General features: G+C 45.8%; 1 protein-coding gene across 15 annotated transcripts in view; it reads left to right on the top strand.

Moving 5' to 3' along the window:
- Positions 1–5,379: 5,379 nt before the first annotated feature.
- The window catches only part of LOC106561640 (neuronal cell adhesion molecule), a 154,702-nt gene continuing 144,623 nt past the window's right edge, over positions 5,380–15,458 (top strand). For 8 of the 15 annotated variants that reach the window (XM_014125782.2, XM_014125778.2, XM_014125776.2 and 5 more), the window contains exon 1: positions 5,381–5,558. The gene's annotated coding sequence lies outside the window, so the exon portion shown is untranslated. Of the gene's footprint in view, positions 5,559–15,458 lie in introns of all 15 variants that reach the window. The other 7 variants (XM_045688471.1, XM_045688472.1, XM_014125780.2 and 4 more) reach the window with 5 other exon arrangements.

Genomic DNA, 15,458 nt, shown 5'->3' with positions numbered 1-15,458 from the left:
AGTACGGGCATTGCAATTTATTGCCCTGGCCACATCTGCAGTCCTCATGCCTCCTTGCAGCATGCCTAAGGCACGTTCACGCAGATGAGCAGGGACCCTGGGCATCTTTCTTTTGGTGTTTTTCAGAGTCAGGTGTAAGGCCTCTTTAGTGTCCTAAGTTTTCATAACTGTGACCTTAATTGCCTACCGTCTGTAAGCTGTTAGTGTCTTAACGACCGTTCCACAGGTGCATGTTCATTAATTGTTTATGGTTCATTGAACAAGCATGGGAAACAGTGTTTCAACCCTTTACAATGAAGATCTGTGAAGTTATTTGGATTTTTACAAAATATCTTTGAAAGACTGGGTCCTGAAAAAGGGACGTTTCTTTTTTTGCTGAGTTTATATAAATACCATTGGTCAATCTGTGCAAAATTGTCAACTTAATCTATATGTGGATGATAGTATTATGTCTGCTACTGCCCTGAATGATGATCTGTGTCTAAACTACAGTCAGATGTTAGAGCTATGGAGGAATCCCTTGCTGATTTAAAACGAAATACATGTTGTTTTCAAACTCTTGTAAGAATGTTTCAGATGAACCTCATGTTGACTCATTAGATTGTTCTCCAATCAAACGTGTTCCCGCATATAAATACTTAGGCATTCGGATTGATATGGATTTGACGTTTCAAAACATAGATGAGCTGGTTAGGAAGATAAGATTTAAAGTTGGCTTTTTCTCCAGAAACAGATCATGTCTTTCTCTAAGCAGAAGGAAGCAGATTATTCAGTCAACCTTTTATCTGTTGTTGATTATGGTCTTGTTATTTATCAAAGTGCAGCTGCAACTACTGTTAAACCTTTAGATGCCATCTACCATAGTGCCCTTCATTTTGTTACAGTTTCAAATCAAATCACTGCATCCTGCATCCTGTATCCTGTATCAAAAGGTTGGCTGGACTAAAGACCAGTAGATCTCTACATGAATCCCTTTTTGTTTACAAGGCCTTACTTCATTAACTCGCTGTTGAAGTATAGACACCTGAGGTTCCTAATCCTTTCACAGGATTGGTTAACTCTTGAGTTTCCTAGGGTGTCCACCGAGCTAGGTAAATCTGCTTTAGTTTTAATGCACTGTATTGCTGGATTAAAATTCTAAATACATATTGATGTTCTGGTGCCGCTCGGGCAATTTCAAGTATTGATTGGGAACTTATTTGTAGAGGAATTTAAAAGAAATCTCCCATGAGTATACAAATACTGTGCAGTGACATTAAGTACTTATATTAGACTGTGTGTGTGTGTGTGTGTGTGTGTGTGTGTGTGTGTGTGTGTGTGTGTGTGTGTGTGTGTGTGTGTGTGTGTGCCTCAGCTCGGTGGTCTTTGGTTCTGATCTAGTTATAGGATCACATTCATCAGAATGCCAGCCTGGTTGTTTCATGGTCGGCTTGACGTCTTACTTGACGGCGGTGGTTCTTGTGTGTGTGTGCATCTCCCTTCTCTGTGTGCATCTCCCTTCTCTGTGGGCATCTCCCTTCTCTGTGTGCATCTCTCTTCTCTGTGTGCATCTCTCTTCTCTGTGTGCATCTCCCTTCTCTGTGTGCATCTCCCTTCTCTGTGTGCATCTCTCTAGCTTGTTGTTTTAGTAAGACAGGGAAACACTGACTCATTCAAGAAAAGGGACCTGGTTCCTGCCGGGTGATGACGCCTGCTTTCTCTGTTTGCATGCGCCAGATTCATAATGCCTCCTTCAGCGTCATCAAACAGATGAATAAGGTACATGTATATGTTTCTTTGCTTTTCTGACTCTCTGTTTTTGATGGTGCTTGAGTATGAAGTGTTGTTCTTCAGGGTCCCTGGTTCAACTCCAGGGCGAGACGTAAACAGGACCTATTCTCTGTCTCAACAATGAGTTTACGTAGGAACATGCTAGAGGGCCATACATCCCTATGGCTACCAATACTCTACACATTAACTCATAGAGTAATAATCCTCAGAGTATGTTCCAGATCATTTGCATGCAGAAGGAAATGAAGTGAATATTTTAATTGGATTGAGATGATCCACAGACATGTCTGCAGGCAGTCTGAGATGAGGGGAGGACAGTAACAGTACTTCTTAATGTGGCTCTGGGAGGATGTGGGCCGGGTGGCAGGCACGACTCCCCAGGCCCCTTACAACTGATAATGAATAGGAGAGTGCAGGAGGAGAGGATCAAAGACATACAAATAGGAGTTCTAGAACGGACATTCCCATTAAAGAAATTGAATGACTAATAATGCTGTGCTAACAGTAGGCCTTAATTATAGGCTAGTCATTTCCCTGGTCCCTTAACAATAGATCATGCGTAGGGCTACGGTGTACAGGAGAGGAGGACTGAAGACACAGACTGTTACACTTTATGTATAGTATAGCTATGGTTGTATATATTATAAGATCCTGGTATTGTCATGTTTTTATCTATTCTTGTGTGATACGGTTATTGTGTATTAATTGTATGCCTGCACTCTTAGAAAGAAAGGTGCTATCTAGACCTAAAAAGGTGATATCTAGACCCTAAATGGGTTCTTTGGCTATCCCCATAGGATAACCCTTTGAAGAACCCTGTTTGGTTCGAGGTAGAACCCTTTTGGTTCCAGGTAGAACATTTTTCGGTTCCATGTAGAACCCTTTCCTCAGAGGGTTCTACCTGGAACCAAACGGGGTTCTTCAAAGGGTTCTCCTATGGGGATAGCCAAAGAGCCCTTTTGGAACCTTTTTTTCTAAGAGTGTGTGTTTCAGTATATTTTTTTATACAATAATAGCAAATGAAATTTCCCAATGTTGGGACAATAGAGCTTTTCTGAATCAGAACAGCAGTAGGATGTTTGGAAAACTAGTGGAGCAGAGAGACCATTTCCCATGTATTCCGACTGGCTGTATTCTCTCATTCTGGACCGCTTTGGTTATTTTGTGTCTTTTCCACAAGATGATATCTGTAACCTCACACTACATCATGAAGAGTCAGAACACAACCTATAACTTGGAGATGAGCGGAGGAAAGAGATGTCTCTTTCTGTTATCCAACGTCATCCTTATTTTATTAGGACATGCTCCAGTTCTCAACACAACCACAGATCAAAATGTGGCTGCCTCGCAGCAAGACAGGTTGCATGTGTCCGCACTGTGTGGTAGTTGAAGCTAAATTAAGGGATTGTGTTGCTATTTTGCCAAACCAGGCTTATTTAATCCCTCCTTCAGTAATGACAGAGTAACATTAAACCACAGTAACTTGCAAGCAGACAGTGGAGAGCATCTCCAGTAGAATCACTAGAGTGCCTGGTGGTTGATTCCATACATAGAATTAGAATGAATCATTCTAATTCTATGGTTCCATCCTGGCAGACTGTAGATGGCTTCCCCTGCTAAACCAGTGATAATGAATGTGTTCTAACATCGGCATGCTATGAATGGCCATGCCTGGTTGAGTGTGACTCGCTCCAGATGGAATTGACAGGAAATGTATCTCTCTTTCTAGTCACATGACCTGACCACCACAGCCACCAGGCCATCAGGACAATGGGAGGCTACAGTAGAGGAGACATCAGGACAATGGGAGACTACAGTAGAGGAGACATCAGGACAATGAGAGACTACAGTAGAGGAGACATCAGGACAATGGGAGACTACAGTAGAGGAGACATCAGGACAATGGGAGACTACAGTAGAGGAGACATCAGGACAATGAGAGACTACAGTAGAGGAGACATCAGGACAATGGGAGACTACAGTAGAGGAGACATCAGGACAATGGGAGACTACAGTGGGAGACTACAGTAGAGGAGACATCAGGACAATGAGAGACTACAGTAGAGGAGACATCAGGACAATGGGAGACTACAGTAGAGGAGACATCAGGACAATGGGAGACTACAGTAGAGGAGACATCAGGACAATGGGAGACTACAGTAGAGGAGACATCAGGACAATGGGAGACTACAGTAGAGGAGACATCAGGACAATGGGAGACTACAGTAGAGGAGACATCAGGACAATAAGAGACTACAGTAGAGGAGACATCAGGACAATGAGAGACTACAGTAGAGGAGACATCAGGACAATGAGAGACTACAGTAGAGGAGACATCAGGACAATGGGAGACTACAGTAGAGGAGACATCAGGACAATGAGAGACTACAGTGGAGACTACAGTAGAGGAGACATCAGGACAATGAGAGACTACAGTAGAGGAGACATCAGGACAATGGGAGACTACAGTAGAGGAGACATCAGGACAATGGGAGACTACAGTAGAGGAGACATCAGGACAATGGGAGACTACAGTAGAGGAGACATCAGGACAATGGGAGACTACAGTAGAGGAGACATCAGGACAATGGGAGACTACAGTGGAGACTACAGTAGAGGAGACATCAGGACAATGGGAGACTACAGTAGAGGAGACATCAGGACAATGGGAGACTACAGTGGAGACTACAGTAGAGGAGACATCAGGACAATGGGAGACTACAGTGGAGACTACAGTAGAGGAGACATCAGGACAATGGGAGACTACAGGAGAGGAGACATCAGGACAATGAGAGACTACAGTAGAGGAGACATCAGGACAATGAGAGACTACAGTAGAGGAGACATCAGGACAATGAGAGACTACAGGAGAGGAGACATCAGGACAATGAGAGACTACAGTAGAGGAGACATCAGGACAATGGGAGGTGATGGAGACATTAGGGCTTCCTGCAATTAGGACTAGATGGCCTAAAAGGTCCTGCTGATGGCTTAACAGCTAAGAAGCAGTTCAGAGTCAGGATTTGTCCCAAATGGCAACCTATTCTTTATATAGTGCACTACTTTTGACCAGGGATCATAGGGCTCTGGTGTAAAGTAGTGCACTATGTAGGGAATAGGGTACCATTTGGAACGTACTGTAGCTTCACTCCTGCTGGTGATATGATGCATTCTGTTTCAGAACATTGTTCTTAGGAGACGTAATCATTTAAAGGCACAAATGTATAGGCCTACTGTTTATCCCTGAAGGGGAAGCAATCAACCTCATCTCACTTTCTGTTTATGGTGAATGTTGTTTTTGTTTGCCCACTCCCATTATAATACATCGTTATGCATGAATCCAACAAAAGTTCATAAATGGTGAAAGTATAGCAAAGCACTTCACTCACCCCTCTAATTTCAAGAAGAGGATTAAAACAATAGTAACAGGAAATCATTTATATAACGCAGCATGTAAAATGAGTTTAGCTTACATGATCCTTTACCCCATCCAGCTGTTCCCCATCTGTGATGTTGACAGTAACAGCGGGACATATTTTGAATTTGGGAATCTATTTTGACAAAATGATTCAGTGCTCAACCACCATCTGTCAGCAGCGGCGCTGCAGTGCGCGCGCTTTAAAGGTGCCGCGGCTCATGCGCTATTGTGAACTGGTGTTATAGAGAGATCGAGTCTCTGAACGGACGGACCGGGCTCCAACGAAAATACACACAGGGGAAATATATCAGTCTACTAGCCTAGTGCAAAAACCTGGAAGAGAGAGTGCACCACAGAGACTGCAGGTTAGGTGAGTAAATAATGTTTTTATGCCATAACAACCCAAAGACAGGATCGGAGTCGGATGTCATTCACTTGAGTAGTTTATGCATGGGAACAAGGGATGGATGTTGTCTGTAGGCAAAAACTCATTTGGCGCATTCAAATGCTGGACGCAATGAAATGACATGCTGTGTAGAAATTGACAGAGAACAGTATTGTGGCTACTTCTTGTGTGGTAGGCCTACAGAAATGTGGTATGTTACTCAAAACAGGTGTACAGCCCTGTACATATGTGTGTGCATCTGTGTGGCTGGTCCGGTGGACAGCTGGCAAGTGTTCGACTTGCCCTGTCATCATTTGCTAATGTTGTCGGCTATGGCTGGTTATCAAGTAATAGAGTTAACCCGACTCACACTTTACCCAAAATGTGACAGGCATGTTATTTACCTTCGCTGAAGGTTTTCACAAATTCTTGTTATCACATAACCGGAGAGAGAAACGGAGCAGTGCAGTGGCCAATATGTAATGCGTAATGTGTGAAACGTTTATACGCACATAACTCTGGTGATTGGAGAATATTTGGACCTGTCAGTTGTTCGAAATCAAGTCACATGAGAAATGTCACACATAATACGATTTCTCAAAATATAATTGTACAAATCAAATTGTTATTTCGTTTAATTGACAACAATATATACGTTACTCTATTTTCTCAAAATGTAACTATAATACAAAAATGTCTTTATAATATTCCCGGGAGATCTGTCGTGTAGGCTATTTGAGACCACTAGCGGTTCTGGGGGGGGGGTCAGTGCCCCTGTGACAACAATTTGGACCCCCTTGTGGCCCCCCTAAATGTGGAGTATGAAATAATTTTTGCATAAAAATGTTTTGCTATCGTTCTTTTTTACATCCGTTATTAGACAGTGGCAACGATGATGATTATGAACATGGTCTTTTGCCTACTAATGCCTGCAATGCAGTGAAGAAAACGATGACAACAATAACGTCTAATGTAACTGGCCCCTCTAACAGTACAACTGGCCCCAGCTTGCCCCCCCCCCCAGTTGAAATGGTCTAGAACCGCCACAGTTTGACACGTTAATATTCAAGCCAAACAAATGCATTACTGCAATTACATTCCCACCCATGTACCCAACCTCCTCCACTCTGTCTCTGTCCCCTTGTCAGATAAGCTCCATTCATTCATAGTGTATCCAATGACCCCTTTCCCCATTCTTCCCTACACACACAAACAAGCACCACTTTCAGTTTCCAGACACAGATGCATGCACAAACACTCAAAACAAACACACACCCAAACACGCGCCACTTTCACTTTTCCGTCAGTCCAATTAATACAATGCTAATTACTAATAATGGATGACTAATGCTTTTATTGTCTGTAGCCGGCTCTTCTAACTGTGACACACTTTCTATGAATGTTTATTCAGTGTAAGCAGACTATTGTTCATCTCCCCAAGTAGATAACAACTCCCCGACCCACCATATACCGTCATCCATTCACTCTGAGAGAGAGAGACACAAATGGTTAAACAACTGCCTTTTTTCTCTGTTTATTACCTATTCAAACAACGTTTTATTTGTCACGTGCTTCGTAAACAACAGGTGTAGACTAGTGAGTAGTGAAATGCTTACTTACGGGCCTTTCCAACAATGCAGAATGCAATATATATAATAATAATAATAATAATAATAATAATAGAAAAAAATAAGTAAATAGTAAAAAAATATTGTAACACATGGAATAAATACACAATGGCTATATACATGGGATACCAGTACCAAGTCAATGATAGCTTGGCTATATACATGGGGTACCAGAACCAAGTCAATGATAGCTTGGCTATATACATGGGGTACCAGAACCAAGTCAATGATAGCTTGGCTATATACATGGGGTACCAGAACCCTGTTCCTGGAGAGCCCAACCCTGTTCCTGGAGAGCTACCGTCCTGTAGGTTTTCACTCCAACCCTGTTCCTGGAGAGCTACCGTCCTGTAGGTTTTAACTCCAACCCTGTTCCTGGAGAGCTATCGTCCTTTAGGTTTTAACTCCAACCCTGTTCCTGGAGAGCTACCATCCTGTAGGTTTTAACTCCAACCCTGTTCCTGGAGAGCTACCATCCTGTAGGTTTTAACTCCAACCCTGTTCCTGGAGAGCTATTGTCCTGTAGGTTTTAACTCCAACCCTGTTCCTGGAGAGCTATTGTCCTGTAGGTTTTCACTCCAACACTGTTCCTGGAGAGCTACCATCCTGTAGGTTTTAACTCCAACCCTGTTCCTGGAGAGCTATCGTCCTGTAGGTTTTAACTCCAACCCTAATCTAGCACACCTGATTCCAATAATTAGCTGGTTGATCAGCTGCACCAGGTTAGTTACAACTGGGGTTGGAGCGAAAACCTACAGGAGGGTAGCTCTCCAGGAACAGGGTTGGAGAACCCTGCCTTAGAGCGATGGGAAAATGCCACTTATTCCACCTTGTGGGCTGGTGAAGCACGCAGTGTAATGGGTGCATGCTGGTGGCAGGGAAGTCAGGTGCAGGAGAATGAAGTTGGTATAAACGGAGTCGTTTAATAAGTGCTCACAAAACTCCGAAAACCAAAATGTACAAAAATAATAAAAGTGGGTACAAAACCCGTCGCACACCAGAACATAACTGCACATAACAAACAATCACCGACAAGGACATGAGGGGAAACAGAGGGTTAAATACACAACATGTAATTGATGGGATTGGAACCAGGTGTGAAGGAAGACAAGACAAAACCAATGGAAAATGAAAAATGGATCAGCGATGGCTAGAAAGTCAGTGACGTCGACCGCCGAACACCGCCCGAACAAGGAGAGGGACCGACGTCGGCGGAAGTCGTGACAGTACCCCCCCTCCTGACGACCTCAGGGACGATCTGGAGGGCGAGGCGCAGGGCGATCCGGATGGAGACGGTGGAACTCTCGCAGCATTGAAGGATCCAACACGTCCTCCACCGGAACCCAGCATCTCTCCTCCGGACCATACCTCTCCCAGTCCACGAGGTACTGAAGGCCCGTAAACAGGGCCTCCGCAGTCTGTAGGGCTGTAGGGAGACCGGGCAAAGGGAGGAGACGACAGAACTTAGAAAAACAATCCAGAACGAACAGGATCGTGGTGTTACCCTGTGAAGGAGGAAGATCGGTCAGGAAATCCACCGACAGGTGCGACCATGGCCGTTGTGGAACGGGTAAGGGTTGTAACTTACCTCTGGGCAGGTGCCTAGGAGCCTTACACTGGGCGCACACCGAGCAGGAGGAAACATAAACCCTCACATCCTTAGCCAAAGTGGGCCACCAGTACTTCCCACTAAGACAGCGCACCGTCCAACCGATCCCAGGATGACCAGAGGAGGGTGACGTGTGGGCCCAATAGATCAGCCGGTCACGGACAGCAGACAAAACGTACAGACGCCCAGCTGGACACTGGAGGGGAGTGGGCTCTGCACGTAACGCCTGCTCAATGTCCGCGTCCAGCTCCAACACTACTGGCGCCACCAGGCAAGAGGCGGCGAGTATGGGAGTAGGATCCATGGGCCGCTCCTCTGTGTCATACAGCCGGGACAATGCGTCTGCCTTAACGTTCTGGGAGCCTGGTCTGTAAGAAAGGGTAAACACAAAATGGGTGAAAAACATGGCCCACCTTGCCTGGCGAGGGTTCAGTCTCCTCGCCGCCCGGATGTACTCCAGATTGCGGTGGTCAGTCCAGATGAGAAAAGGGTGTCTAGCCCCCTCAAGCCAACAGCTCCCGGTCCCCCACATCATAGTTTAGCTCCGCCAGGCTGAGCTTCTTCGAGAAGAAGGCACAGGGGCGGAGCTTTGGTGGCGTACCCGAGCGCTGCGAGAGCACAGCTCCTATCCCAGCCTCGGACACGTCCACCTCCACTATGAACGCCAAAGAGGGATCCGGATGGGCCAACACGGGAGCAGAGGTAAACAGAGCCCTCAGGTGACACAAAGCCCTGTCCGCTTCAGCTGACCACTGCAAGCGCACCGGACCCCCCCTTCAGCAGTGAGGTAATGGGAGCTGCTACCTGACCAAAACCCCGGATAAACCTCCGGTAGTAGTTGGAAAACCCGAAGAACCACTGCACCTCCTTTACCGTGGTGGGAGACTGCCAATTACGCACAGCTGCAATGCGGTCACTCTCCATCTCCACCCCTCCAGTGGAAATGCGATACCCTAGGAAGGAGACGGACTGTTGGAAGAACAGGTATTTCTCAGCCTTGATGTACAGGTCATGCTCCAACAGGTGCCCAAGCACTGCGCACCAGGGACACATGCTCAGCGCGTGTAGCGGAGTATATCAAAATGTCATCAATATACACCACTACACCCTGCCCGTGCAGGTCCCTGAAAATCTCGTCTACAAAGGCTTGGAAGACTGATGGCGCATTCATCAACCCGAGGTACTCATAGTGCCCAGAGGTGGTACTGAAAGCCGTCTTCCACTCGTCTCACTCTCGGATACGCATCAGGTTGTAAGCGCTCCTGAGATCTAATTTGGTGAAGAAGTGCGCCCTGTGCATTGACTCTATTGCTGTGGCTATGAGCGGTAGCGGGTAACTATACCTCACAGTGATCTTATTCAGACCACGATAGTCAATACACGGGCGCAGACCTCCCTCCCTCCTTCTTCACATAAAAGAAACTCGAGGAGGTGGGTGAAGTGGAGGACCGAATGTACCCCTGACGCAGGGATTCGGAGACATATGTTTCCATAGCCTCCGTCTCCGCTTGTGAGAGGGGATACACGTGACTCCTGGGAAGTGCAGCGTCTACCAGGAGATCTATCGCACAATCGCCCCGTCGATGAGGTGGTAATTGAGTCGCCTTCCCTTTTTGAGAGCCAAATCGGCATATTCAGGGAGAATGCGCATGGTGGAGACCTGGTCTGGACTCTCCACCGTAGTAGCACCAACAGAAACCCCTAAACACCTACCTGAGCACTCTCGCGACCACCCCGTGAGAGCCCTCTGTGGCCAAGAAACAGTGGGGTTATGAGCACCACGGGAAACGCAGGAGAGTCAATAAGGAAGAGACTAATTCTCTCCGTATGACCCCCCTGCGACACCATGCCCAAAGGCGCGGTGACCTCCCTAATCAACCCTGACCCTAATGGTCGACTATCTAAGCCGTGAACGGGGAAGAGCACATCCATGGGAATGATGGGGATCCCTAAACTATAGGCTAAAGCTCTATCAATAAAATTCCCAGCCGCGCCTGAATCGATGAGCGCCTTATGCTGGGAATGTGGGGAAAACGCAGGGAACGTGACAGACACAAACATATGTGCAACAGAGGGCTCTGGGTGAGAATGGTGCCGGCTCACCTGGGGTGGCGCCAGAGTGCCCTGCCTGCTGCCTCGATTCCCAGAGGAACCAACCCGGCACCGACCGGCAGTGTGACCTCTGCGGCCACAGATGGTGTGCGAGCGGGAACCCCCTCCTGTCTCCCTGCGCACCGCCCCTCCCAGCTCCATAGGTATCGGAGAGGGAGCGCGGGAGGATGGAACCACCAGACCCCGATCTGAACGTCCACGAGTAGCCAGCAGGTTGTCCAGCCGAATGGACAGGTCCACCAACTGGTCAAACGTGAGGGTGGTGTCTCTACAGGCCAGCTCCCGACAGACATCCTCGCGCAGACTGCAGCGGTAATGGTCGATCAGGGCCCTGTTGTTCCATCCCGCGCCGGCAGCCAGGTTCCTAAACTCCAGGGCGAACTCCTGGGCGCTCCTCGTCTCCTGCCTCAGATGGTAGAGGTCGAAGACTGCCCGGAAACGGCGGGTGAACTCCTCAAACTGGTCCAACGCCGCATCTCCCTCTCTCCACACGGCGTTGGCCCACTCCAGGACTCTCCCGGTGAGGCACGAGACGAGGGCGGACACCCTCTCACGGCCCGATGGAGCTGGGTGGACGGTGGCCAGATAGAGGTCTAATTGCAATAAGAACCCCTGGCAGTTCGCTGTCCTCCCGTTTGTACTCCTGGGGCAAGGAGATACGGATCCCACTGGGTTCAGGCGGGAAAGGGGCGCTCAGGAGAGACCCCGGTTGTGCTGGTGGAGGCGCTGGAAGAACTCCCTGTCTCTCCCAGCGGTCCATTGTCTGGACAACGCAATCCATGGCGGCGCCAAGATGGTGAAGCATAACTGCATGCTCCTGGACGCGCTCCTCCACCTCAATGGCCGGGGTACCTTCTGCTGACTCCATAGTTCAGGTTGGTGATTCTGTAATGGGTGCATGCTGGTGGCAGGGAAGTCAGGTGCAGGAGAATGAGCGTGGTATAAACGGAGTCGTTTAATAATAAGTGCTCACAAAATCCCCGAAAACCAAAATATACAAAAATAATAAAAGTGGGTACAAAACCCGTCGCACACCAGAACATAACTGCACATAACATACAATCAAACAATCACTGACAAGGACATGAGGGGAAACAGAGGGTTAAATACACAACATGTAATTGATTGGACTGGAACCACGGAAAATGAAAAATGGATCAGCGATGGCTAGAAGGTCGGTGACGTCGTGACATGCAGACTATTCTGTGAGAAGTGATTCATTCTTTATTTCCAGCCAGTCGTCTGCCAGGCAGTAGCGTGTGAACCATTTCCCCTTCCCCAAAGACTGGACAATGCGTCTTGATCTTACAACCAAGATGGTTCATTTCAGAGCCAAGATGGTTCATTTCAGAGCCAAGATGGGTCATTTCAGAGCCAAGATGGTTCATTTCAGAGCCAAGATGGTTCATTTCAGAGCTATTGAATCACATCATGGAATCACACTTATGGATGTGTAAGAATTTGTTCTTAACTGACTTGCCTAGTTAAATAAAGGTTAAATAAATGTGTGCCAGTTTAGTAAAGGCAGAGTAGTCAACTGAATAGTTTTGCTTCTGACCATGCAGTTCTTGATGCTTTCTTTGGAGGTACACTACATGACCAAAAGCATGTGGACACCTGCTCGCCGAACATCTCATTCCAAAACCCAGATTCGTCCGTTGGAGTGCAAGATGGTGAAGCATGATTCATCACTCCACAGAACGCTTTTCCACTGCTCCAGAGTCCAATGGCGGTGAGCTTTACACCACTCCACCCGATGCTTGGCATAGCGCATGGTGATCTTAGGCTTGTGTGCGGCTGCTCGGTCTCAGAAACCCATTTCATAAAGCTGATGTCTCCGTGCTGACGTTTCTTATAGAGGCATTTCGGATCTCGGTAGTGAGTGTTGCAACCGAGGACAGACACCGAGGACAGACAGATATATATATATATATATGGGGGATACAATGTTCCCCAGCTCTGTAGACTATGCTGCGAGGAAGCAGTCATTAGATCATTTATTTTGGTACTGTCCATATGTAGCTCGTTTTTGGTCACAGGTCCAGGAATGGTTGAAGAATTGCAACATTTACCTAGAACTAACGCTGTAGATAGCAATACTGGGTTATTTGAAAAGTCAATCGATCAATAATATAATAATTATTTTACAATCTGTAGAAGCAATGAGAATAGAAAGGTTCATTACTTTTGTGAAGCATCACAGCACAGTTGAAAAATATATGGCTGCTAGAAATCCAAAATGGAGGGTGTTAAGAGATAGATGGGAGTGGTTGAATGAAGCTGAAGGGTGGGACTAATAACAACAATATAACCAATGTAAAACATACGAGGTCTGTAAAATGTATATAGGTTCAGAAATGTTGTGAAATAGCACAGTTACAAATAGAAATAAAACTGGATGGGCATCAGAAATAGATAAAGGAATAAATACAAACTATTGTAAAATACATTGTGTCTGTAAAATGTGTATAGTATGTAATATGTGTATAGTATGTATCAACTGAAGGTAGAAGCCTAAGTGTTATTGTTTATTACTTTACTCCAATTGGGGGAGGGGTGGTAGGGTTTGCAGGGGGAATAATAAAGGTATATTCTAAAAAAAGTGTGTATATGTATGAATATTTATATATATGGGTATGTGTATGTATATAGATATATATATATATATATATATACCCCAAAAATATATGGTGGATTGGAAATGTTGCAGACAATTACATTGATGGAAGCAACAGTCTATCCGCAATATCAAAGCTGATCCACCCCCTGAAAAAAAAAGGAAAATAAAAGGTGGCATCCTATGACGGTGCCACGTTGAAAGTCACTGAGCTCTTCAGTACGGGCCATTCTATTGCCAATGTTTGTCTATGGAGATTGCATAGCTGTGGGCTCAATTTTATACACCTGTCAGCTTTGGATGTGGCTGAAATAGCCGAATCCACTAATTTGAAGGGGCATCTACATACTGGCTGAGGATATATACAGTACATTACCTTATTTAGTAATACACTACAGTATGTCCTCACAAGTCAGTCAGTCAGGTAGTGAAAGTGCACTCTCAATGATCTGAATGTAGCCTGTCTGCCTCTCAATGATCTGAATGTAGCCTGTCTGCCTCTCAATGATCTGAATGGAGCCTGTCTGCCTCTCAATGATCTCAATGGAGCCTGTCTGCCTCTCAATGATCTGAATGGAGCCTGTCTGCCTCTCAATGATCTGAATGTAGCCTGTCTGCCACTCAATGATCTGAATGTAGCCTGTCTGCCTCTCAATGATCTGAATGTAGCCTGTCTGCCTCTCAATGATCTGAATGTAGCCTGTCTGCCTCTCAATGATCTGAATGTAGCCTGTCTGCCTCTCAATGATCTGAATGTAGCCTGTCTGCCTCTCAATGATCTGAATGTAGCCTGTCTGCCCCTCAATGATCTGAATGTAGCCTGTCTGCCTCTCAATGATCTGAATGTAGCCTGTCTGCCTCTCAATGATCTGAATGTAGCCTGTCTGCCTCTCAATGATCTGAATGTCTACTGTTCTGATGTTAGTAACCACAGGGGAGTAAGAGAGGCCCATGTACATCCATTAGTGTCACCACGGTCTGGGTCTGTGTGTGTGTGTGTGTGTGTGTGTGTGTGTGTGTGTGTTCTCCCACAGAGCCATGCAGGCGTCACAGTGACAGGGCTTTAGTCCAGAGTCTCTGTCACACCCCTGTCCTCGGCGCTGTGGGACCAGATGGATGTCTCATTAGGAGGACCACCATAGAGACACATAGGGTGTGTCCCAAATACACCCTATCCCCATTACACCCACCGTATTCCCAGGGCTCTGGTCTAAAGCACTAAGTTGAGAGTAGTGTACCATTTGGGACACATACCCTATATTACTGTTCTGTTTAATTCTGTCGGGACCACTGTGCGAGTGTTAAGAATGTCCCTCTCTCTAGTCTCTCTGCTGCTTGGCTGTCTTTGTCAGTCTGTCTGTCTGTTACCTGGAGCTGAAAAAGCCACAGATTTGAATAAATGTATACATGGGTACAGACAGTGGTGTAAAGTACTTAAGTAAACATACTTTTAAGTACAACTTAAGTAGTTTTTTGGGGTATCTGTACTTTACTATTTATATTTATGACTATTTTTACTTCACTGCATTCGTAATGAAAATAATGTACTTTTTACTCGATACATTTTCCCTGACACCCAAAAGTACTCGTTATATTTTGAATGCTTAGCAGGACAGGAAAGGTTCCAATTCACGCACTTATCAAGATAACATCGCTGGTCATCCCTTCTGCCTCTAAACTGGCGGACTCACTAAACACATGCTTTGGTTGTTAATTATGTATAAGTGTTGGAGTGTGCCCATGGTTTTCCGTAAATAAAATAAAAACTAGAAAATGGTGCTGTCTGGTTTGTTTAATACTGTATAAGGAATTTAAAAGATTTATCCTTTTACTTTTGATACTTAAGTACACTGTATTTTAGAAATTACAGTGCCTTCGGAAAGTATTCAGATGCCTTGAATTTCTCAACATTTTGTTAC

This window comes from Salmo salar, chromosome ssa10 (genome assembly GCF_905237065.1).
Source record: "Salmo salar chromosome ssa10, Ssal_v3.1, whole genome shotgun sequence".
Taxonomy (NCBI): Eukaryota; Metazoa; Chordata; class Actinopteri; order Salmoniformes; family Salmonidae; genus Salmo; species Salmo salar.
The sequence above is the reverse complement of the archived record's forward strand: the minus strand, read 5'-3'. Positions and strand labels throughout refer to the sequence as shown.